This window comes from Cebidichthys violaceus, unplaced genomic scaffold (assembly GCF_023349555.1).
Source record: "Cebidichthys violaceus isolate CVI_PGR_0920_01 unplaced genomic scaffold, fCebVio1.0.p SCAF_3, whole genome shotgun sequence".
In the NCBI taxonomy this organism is placed as follows: Eukaryota; Metazoa; Chordata; class Actinopteri; order Perciformes; family Stichaeidae; genus Cebidichthys; species Cebidichthys violaceus.
In genome coordinates, this window is record NW_027176483.1 from 21,968,096 (window position 1) to 21,978,095 (window position 10,000).

At 46.5% G+C, this 10,000-nt stretch overlaps 1 protein-coding gene across 2 annotated transcripts in view; it reads right to left on the reverse strand.

Annotated features, from left to right (window-relative positions):
• bcar1 (BCAR1 scaffold protein, Cas family member) overlaps window positions 1-10,000 on the reverse strand; it is a 66,716-nt gene that overhangs the window by 55,677 nt on the left and 1,039 nt on the right. The gene's annotated exons all lie outside the window — the stretch shown is intronic.

Here is a 10,000-nt window from a genome sequence, read left to right on the forward strand (position 1 = left end):
GCCGGGCTTTGGGTTTTTAAATGTCAGGGTGCCGGTCTCGCCCCGGAGGTTCTGAAACCCTTCCGCCGTGTCCTGATTTTGCACTTGGGCTTTGTGTTTCGGCCACTGCTAGAGCACCATGTGACGGTGATCGCTGCGTGCGCTATGAAGAAGAAGGAAGGACGCATAGCAAGGGAGCGAGGCCAAAGGGAGGTAGTGAACGGTGAGTGAGGCAGTATCTGGAGGGGGGGGGGGGGAATGGCATCGAGCCCTCCATCTTCCAGTCCGAGCACAGTAATATCTACCTCCTCACATCATTAATCTCTCTCCGTCTTCCCCTTTCTCCTCCACCCATTTACCATTTCATTATCCCCCTCTCATTGCCGCCTTCCAATCCTTCCTCCCGCCTCGCCTCCTCCTGCCTCTCCACAGTGTGTAAATCATCCAATCAGGCCTGACGTAGACCCCATCATGGCAGAGGCCAGGGGTCAAGCACAGACAAACTGGGATGAGGCGTGTCCGACAGGGAGGGAGGGGGGGAGGGAGGGAGGGGGGGAGGGGGCTGGATAAATGGAGGCATTCAGTGATTCCATGAGGAGATGAGACAGGGTGGGTTGAGACGGAGCTCTGCACTTCCAAGATGAGATTCATGAAAAACTGTTCTTTTCACGATCGATTAGTCCGTCAATTTATTTTACTGATGAACTTGAATAACTGTTCAGCCGATCAAAATGACAGAAAATGGTCCAAAATTAGACTTTCTGATGATTTGGGTGCTAAATAAAGAGAACAAATGCCGAGATGTCATAATGTCTCCCTTTCTACAAGCTGACATTAACACGACATGTGTTTCTACTGACTGCTGTGGTACGGCGCAGTGTGGCCAGAAGCTGGCGCTTTAGACATGTAATCTACCTGTAAAACAGAGTAGAAGAAGAAGAGGTTGTGAACTGGAGGCCATCTAACCATCTTAGAGGGGAACGGGACATCAACGGGGAAGGACCCTCTTAATTTGACATGATGTTCATGGCTTCATGTCAGTTCAAAGTGGTCAGTGGTCAATAAGATGGGGAGGAGAAGGAGGAGGAGGAGGAGGTGAAGGGCACCCAGAAGGGCAGAGGGACCATCTCTGAGCCACACAGCACACAGAGACCTCCTCGCTTCTTCACAATCACGCAGCAGATGTCCTCATGAATACATATCTGAATGGGCTTCAGGTGACGTGAACAGAAAAGCAACAGATGCATTTATTTTTTGTTTGATGTTCCTCATTGATGAACGGGTTCATTAGCGCGTTTCCAATTCACACGAGTCTTTACATGAAGGCATGCGTTCATAAATAATGACGTCGTACAATAGATGATTCAAGAAGCTTTTTCAATTTACATGAACACATTATAGATTCCCTCCAACGATCAGAGGAGACGCAATTGAAAATGTTAATCCACAAGAAAACCCTTTAAATGAATATCAGCGAGGCACACACACACACACACACACACACACACACACACACACACACACACACACACACACACACACACACACACTAAAGCTGCATTTAATGAAACACTCTGTTATAAACTGCCTCATTGCACAAAACGATCATTATTTGCCAGCAGGGTTTTTGACGGGGCTGTTGATCAATGCCAGTTCACTGTGTCTGAGCCGAGCTAGCCGTTTCCCCCTGCTTCCAGTCTTTGTGCTAAGCTAGGCTAAAGCTGCTGCTGTAGCGGACGCAGGGATGGAGCCGATATATCAACCTTCTCATGTGGCCGAAGATGTTCAACCAGAACCAGCTCAGTATGGACCAGCGTACTCAAGGATCACACTGGCTGCATTTAAGGCCTGGACGAGCGGGGACGTTCAAACTGTTGTATTACAGGAAGGGAAACTCATTAAAATAGCTTACTTAGGCTATGCAACAACTTACCAGTAGTACCACCGCGTGTCAATGAGAGTACTCTGATGGATGGCAGTACCATCCATACCGGGCTACACTAACAACACTCTGCAGTGAGAGGGACTGATGGAAGGTGGCGTCTCCCGGTGAGGACTGCACAGCGCTCTTTGGTCCAGTGCATTTGATTACTGAACTGTAGATATAGCCCGCATGTCTATCAATCAATAAAGCGCTGTACCAGCATACTGGCTGATCAATACTAAACCATTTATGGCTAATGGAGGCACGGATAACGACACAACGTCCCAACGGCCGAGCACACTGTTACTACACAGCACAAACAAGGTGTCTCCTCAGTGCATCACCCAAAATAAAGCCGAATGGAGACAATTCCTCATGACAACGTTGGACATTTTATCATAATAATATAATAACATCAGCCAGCCCACTGTGTGTCTGAAGGATGAGAAGAAAAGCTGGGTGTCGTCAGCATAGCAGTGGTCCCTGGGATGCTCCCTGTGTAGAGGGAGGACCGCATGGGGCCCATGAGGGAGCCTTGTGGAACCCCTGGGGCCAATATGGAGAACCTAAACTCCGGGACCTCGGGACCATGACAGAGGAACCCGTATCGCTGCAAAGACTTGAGGCCTTCAGGACCAAAGGGATTTTAGTGTGCATGTATGACAGCTAATGTTAACGGAGGTTGCATTCAATTACATCACGGTGCGTTCAAGCTCTGTATCGGGCAAAGCTAACTAATAACATTGTAATGATGTGTTCAAATGCAGCTTGAATAGATACAGTAGTTAATGTTTTCACATTAATATAAAACAGATTATGAGCCGTTTGTCTTCCTGACACTAGCGTTAGCTCTAAGATCACGTTTTGTTATAATCAAAGCAAATATTTAAATAAAATGTAATCAATAATAATAATATATATGCAAAAGCCAGTATGAAAACGGTGCCATGAAACTTTTCAGATAAGAGGAGTTGGCAAAGCACCTCAGTTTCATTTCATTCAAACACTTTTGTGTTTATTGTTTTGTTTCTGTTTTTGACCGGCGTATCATATCGGTGGAATTTGATTGGCGTGGGTCCCGGACGACTCAACATCTGGTCTCCTGACATCACCGGCGATGATGTATTGAAGATGTGTGTGGACCCACATCAGCCTCACGTACACACAAACACAGCGGCGTCTGTCAAACCGTCAACATGAACACTGGAACATTGGAAGCGTGTGCGGCACGTGTTCGTGCTGACTGCAGCCAAACACCGAGGCTCGGCCGGCTAACTGCAACCGTCAGCTGGCCCACGCCGTTTCACCAGACGCACGTTTACACAGACTCAACAGCGTGTGAAATGTGCTGATAGCGCTGACGGCTCTGCACCTGCACCTCCATATCGGTGTTCATACACTCGCTCCCTGCATACACTGCTGTTTAACACAGCTAGCAGAGGTGGTGGAGCGCAGCAGCACAGCAGCACAGATGCTCAGTGGAATATCCAATGTTTTGAACTAGTGGGGCCCAACTGTTGCTTTGATATTTCCATATTCCAGCTGTGAAAGCAGAGCAGGTCTCATTTGTGAATATTATTTTTAGTGCTGGGCAACGAATTAATCTCATTGTTGTGCACAAAGTTCAATAATGAATTCAAAAGTAGTGTATTGCTCACTTGTATTTTAAAGTACTGCTATATGAACAAAAGCTCAATAACTTTTGGTTTGAATCACTTTAAACAGATCAGGTTCTTGTTAACAGCAGTGTTCTTCACACAGTATCAGTTCTATTTCTACTATCTGTGCTCAGTGTGTGACTTTATTTAAACGTTCCACTGCTGTGCAACATGAATACAATGTTCCACACGTTTCATCACAATGTGTGTCTTCTGTCTTCATACAGTCAGAGCATGTGAACGCAGCTCCCACTGTTCATCAACATAATGCTCCGTAACTCAGAGGTGAAGACGGTTACCCGGCGATGTCCGGTAGTCTCCGGTGAGAGACGGCCGGTGCGCGTTGTGACTCCGTCTCTTCTGTAGTCCTCTCCTCTTCATAGACTCGTGTGTTCTTCTGGTGACGGTGCGTCTGGAGGGAGGCTCTTTTTGTTTTTTTAAACTGCGCTAATGCGCGATAAAATAATTGTTGGAGTTAATTAATAACGCGTTAACTTGCCCAGCGCTAATTATTTGAAATATCAAACACTGTCAAATAAAGTTACAAACCACCAAGCCTTTCACACATTATCCAGTGTGCTACAAAAGCATCAACATTAAATTATTAAAATGAGCTGACATGCTAATGTGATAGGGGTGTGTGTGTGTGTGTGTGTGTGGGGGGGGGGGGGGGGGGGGGGGTAACCGATACGGGATAGTATCTCGATATTTTGTTGAGATGTTGACAAACTGCATAATTTGACGACGGCTTCTCGATACTCCGGGTTCTTACTACCGTCTTATCGGTTCCTGTTTAGAACCGGGTATCGGGGGGGGGGGGGGGGGGGGGGTCCCAAATCGTGATAATATCGTAATACCTATGATATAATACAGCCCACTCTGTCTTTTCACGTATAAAGATGATTCACTGTGGCGCTTACATTTTCTAAGAAATCTCTCAGCGTAAAAGTGTCTCTCTCACACACACACACACACACACACACACACACACACACACACACACACACACCAGACAAAAGCCAAGAATTTTTTTGTAGTTTGCCAACTCCCGGAATCCATGATCATTATTTCCAGCTGATCCAGTCTGCCGGTGACAGCTGTCAACATAAGAAGCTTTCGTGGTGTCAACCTATGGCGTGGCGTTTAGAGCCACACCGCCGTCTCTGCCAGGACTCACGGGGGTCACTCTGGAGCAGGGTGGACAGGGAAGGAAGAGGATCTCTGAATTTTGTACATCACGTTAGCGATGGACGTCTTCGTGCTGTTTAAATGTGAGCACAGGCATGGAGGCAGTATGAATCAGCGGGGATGACCTTTAGCGGCGTTAGCTGGGTGATCATGCAAACTCAGCGAGTTCTGAAAGGCCGCTGGAGCCTTTAGACCGAGAGCGGTCCGACTCCGGATTGTGGATTCTGAAGGGACAACTCGCCTTCATTACAACTTCTTATGTTTGTAGTTTTGATTATAATTTCTTTCATTTTTTCTCTACGGTTCCACAGGATCCAGCCGGTCCATCAGAGTCTGGTGAGGATAGAATGGAAGTCAATGTCACTGAGACAGTGATGGAGTCCTTAGTTACATCACAACACACACACACACACACACACACATACATACACACACACACACACACACACACACACACACACACACACACACACACACACACACACACACACACTGCACCCTATATGTGAGTGACACGCCAAGCGCACCCTCCTGTTGCCCCTGGCAACTCTCTGCTGACGTGGAGAGCTGCAGGAAATTGAGATGCAAGGTGTGTGTGTGTGTGTGTGTGTGTGTGTGTGTGTGTGTGTGTGTGTGTGTGTGTGCATTAGGGTGGGAGGAAGGGCTTCCACCTTGCAAAGCAGCAATGATAAACACTGAACTTAAATTGAGAACGTGCGCAGACACACACACACACACACACACACACACACACACACACACACACACACACACACACACACACACACACACACACACGCCGGCAAGGCGGTCCCTGTGCATCGCCTCAGGAAACCCCACCTCTCCCAGCGCAGGGCAGTGGAGGCATTTCAAATAAGCAGGATCGACGAGCAAAGATGAACACACACACATTTATGTATCTATGTATTTATGTATATGCCCCGCAAGCATATCTGCATTATTTAGAGAGTACACACAGACGTGGAGCGGGCAAACAGCAGAAAACATGCACTCAGCATGGCGAGCACTTAACCTCAACCCGCCTCCTCACTGTCTAACGCACACACACACACACACACACACACACACACACACACACACACACACACACACACACACACACACACACACACACACACACCACTCAGCTCAAACAGTAGCAGCTCAATACTAGCTGGCTCTGTGTTTAGCATGTTTGAAATAAAATGTTGGAAAAGGGATTTTTTTTGTACCGACTATGAAAATGTCACAGCTGACCCATAATTTCAAATATATTAATATTATAACAATAGAATATTTAGATTATGTACAACCGTTCACAAACTCTCACGCTACTGGTGCAGCATAATCCAAGTCTCCAAACAGCATCTCCATTAAAACTTCCTGATTGAAACCAGACGGCAACCTCCGGTTCTGAAGAGTGACGCCGACGCTGAAGTGTGTTAAAGCTGCATTCTCTCTAGTGTCCACCAGGGGGCGACTCCTCTGGTTGTATAGAAGTCTAGTCTAAAATGACTCTACTTCTCTCTTGATTTATTCCCTCAGTAAACATTGTAAACATGAGTTTATGGTCTCAATCTCTAGTTTACAGTCTTCTTCAATACAGCATGATGTTCATTTAGTACATTATGCTCCATTTAGAGTCAAACAGACCAGAAAGCAGGGGATGCTTTAGGGCGGGGCTACTGTGATTGACAGGTCTCTACCAGTCACTCCTCCTCAGTCCAGATATAAGTCCTGCGTTTGTTTGACCCGCCCTGAGCTGACTGTCTTGCCCTTTTATAATACTATTTTGGTTACTCTTGTAATGTTACAGTGATTTAATGTAAAATCTTCCAAAAGTTCAATGGTGGCCATGGCAACACATTTATTAATGAGCATGTTTATATATAGAGTAATCTCTCCGAGCTCGTGAAAAAAAAAAAATCAGGCTGCTCTCATCTAATTCTATAAATATCTGACCCATCCCTGCACTCTGCTGCTATGAGTGTGTGTGTGTGTGTGTGTGTGTGTGTGTGTGTGTGTGTGTGTGTGTGTGTGTGAAGAATAACACACACTCCTCCAGCTACAGTCTGGTAGTTTCAGAAACAGAGCTATCAAACAGAGAAACATCCCAGTCTGAAATTCAAACACATCCTGGATCTTTTTCTCCCCTGTGAGATCAGCAAACAAGCCTCTCTCACTCACACACACACACACACACACACACACACACACACAGTCTCTAGGAACAAACCTGCCATGTAAGTCATGGAAAGCGTGGCTGTGTGTGTGTGTGTGTGTGTGTGTGTGTGTGTGTGTGTGTGTGTGTGTGTGTGTGTGTGTGTGTGTGAAACAGTACAGAGAGATGCGACCAGGTGAGTGGATTAATGGGAACGGTTGCTGTGGCAACTAGGCTCTCACTGGCTGGTACTGCAGGTGTCGTGATGTCACTCGCATCGATAACGGCGATGGAGGGAGTTGACAGGAGCAGTGCATGGGAACATCTGGAGTAGACGCAGTGCATGGAGATGTGCACTTCCTCCCTCCAACTCACTGAGTAAATACACAATGCGCACACACACACACACACACACACACACACACACACAGTGCTGAGAGATAAATAGGAAATTGCTTGTGGACAAACTGTACTTCTGTACTGACACGTTTGAAAATGCTGCGGACGCCTTGCATTCTCTCTACTGACCAGCAGGGGGCGACTCCTCTGGTTGCATAGAAGTCTACGAGAAAACGTTCGCCGCTTGATTGGGTCTCATCAGTCGCGACGTGTCTTTCCCCCGATTGGTCGCGCCCCTATCACGTGACCCTTTTATCCGAAAGGTAACAAAACGACATCATCCTCGATTCAGTGGTTCATTCAGCACAACATGACAGTTTAATGCGGTTAAATTCTACTACCGCCTACATGCGCAGGAGGGAAGCTGCTCTCACAGCGTTTTGCAACAGCTCCCATGTCCAGCGGCGGCGTTGTAAGCTCCGGTCATGTGATATGCATGTGGTCATGTGATATGCATGTGGTCATGTGATCATTTTCAGGCGTGGCAGCAGGTACAGAGATAAATCCTCCAGCTAACAAAAATGCAGCTTTGTGGACGTTTGCTCAGAAGCTAGACGGAAGCGTTTCTAACCGTAACGTCTCCGTCCGGTCCGGTCCGGTCCGGTCCAGACATCAGGAGGCGGACGTTCTCGCCCAGAAGACTAACGACATCTCACAAAAAGTCGTTGACACAAGCACCCAGTTGGAACATTATGTTCTTTCGAACTGCAGCAGAACAAACTTTGGAGAAGAATGCAGACCTACTTATCGTCCTCCCCGCCGAGGAGACGGTCCCACCTGCTGCCCGTCTGTCTCACTCTGCTGTCAGAGAAGACAGGAGCCACACACACACACACACACACACACACACACACACACACACACACACACACACACCCAATATGCTTTGAGTGCATCGCTTTCATCATCACAGTTTCTGCCTTGGTGTTACACAACCCCCCCACCCTCTGTGGCGGGAACACACACGCTTGACACACACACACACACACACACACACACACACACACACACACACACCTCTCTGCAACTCCAGGGCGTCCCGTGGAATAGCAGGATGCAGCAGGTTCGGCGTATGAATGCCAAGTTTAGGAAATCAGAACACCTCCCGCCGCGCTGAGGAGGTGAACCTCTGCACCTCCTCTCCACGCTGCAGCTAGATGAAGGCTACCAGAGACGACAGCCGCGCAGAGGAGCCGCACGCACTGACGTCCTCCTCTCCTTTCACCAGTTACTAATACGCTTTCTTTAAAAGATAATGTTGCAAGTCAAGAAAGTGGCATTTTGTCACAGATTTATCGTAAACCGATCAGTGAACTGCATCTCTCGTCTCGCACAGCGCGGCCGTTAGCTTGGCGAGCTAGCGAGCTAGCTGACGTAGATGTAGTATGTAACGCCATCTAACCCGATGTGTTTTAAACAGCTCCTCTTTCTATCCGCCGGGAAGAGAAAGAAGCAGAGAGGCCGGTTGTTGGTGTGAGTACATCCCGGGATGAAACGCTTCAGAGACAGACGTCACTTCTGGGTGTGTCGTCTCTCTATTTACATATTTTTGGTCAACTAAATACAACGTTCTTGACGGGCAACACCACCCTTTAAATTGATAGACATCATGTGTGTGGTTCATGGAACAATTGAAACAGGATAAAAAAAATATATTTTGTCTCTCGCCGCCGACCACTGTAGATGTTCCCCAAATGAGGTTCCATTGTGGTTCACCGGAAGGGGCGGGACTTTGCCTCTCTATGAGAGAGCAGCAACTCTCCACAGCTGCCTGTGATTGGCTAAGGCAGCTGTTAGAGGTGTCATCGTTGAGGGTGCACAATGTTGCAAACTACATTTTTCGCACAGGTGGATTACATACAAAGTCAGTTTCCCGGGATATCTTAGACAGTATTGTACCGTTTACAAACAAACAGGCTGTGAAGCCTACATTCACTGTCCAGGCTTTCAATGACGACCTGGTGGCAGGGTTTGAAAGCAAACATTCATAAAACAGTAACATGGAATGAAAGAACAATTGAATTTTGGTCGTTTTGATTGTTCTTTCCGTATGTTGTCACACAAAGACCCACAATCTACTAAGTGGGTCTAGGGATGACTGTGCAGAGCTTTCTGATGTGTAAAAGGCGGTTTTCCGCCGTAATAAGGTTCATTCTGTTCTAATGTTACCAACTAGCAATGGTTAAAAGGTGATGTATTGTTTTATGAATGATTGAAAGGATATATTTTACAAACAGCATATTCCAAGAAAGCTTTAAAAGCCTGCAGCACATAAAAAGTTAGCTAGTTATTTTATTATTATTATTATTATTATCATCTAGTTATTTTATTATTATTATTATCATCTAGTTATTTTATTATTATCATAATAATAATAATATTTTATAATAATAATATAATTATTATTATTATTAATAATAATAATATCTAACTCAAGGACTGTGGAAATCATCAGTCATCGGATGTGACTAACATGTAAATATCCTGCATTCCTAACAATAGGAGTAATACAATAAACGCGCACAGACTGGCAGGGCTGACACAGACACGCGCACGTTCGCGCGCACTCAGCTCGCCGGTGGACCCTCCAGGTCCGCGAGACAGATCCTCAGGAATGCGATACCGCACAACACTGGAGGACACCTTCCAACGCTAAAAACACCCGAGACTGTTTGTAAAAGCAACACAAAC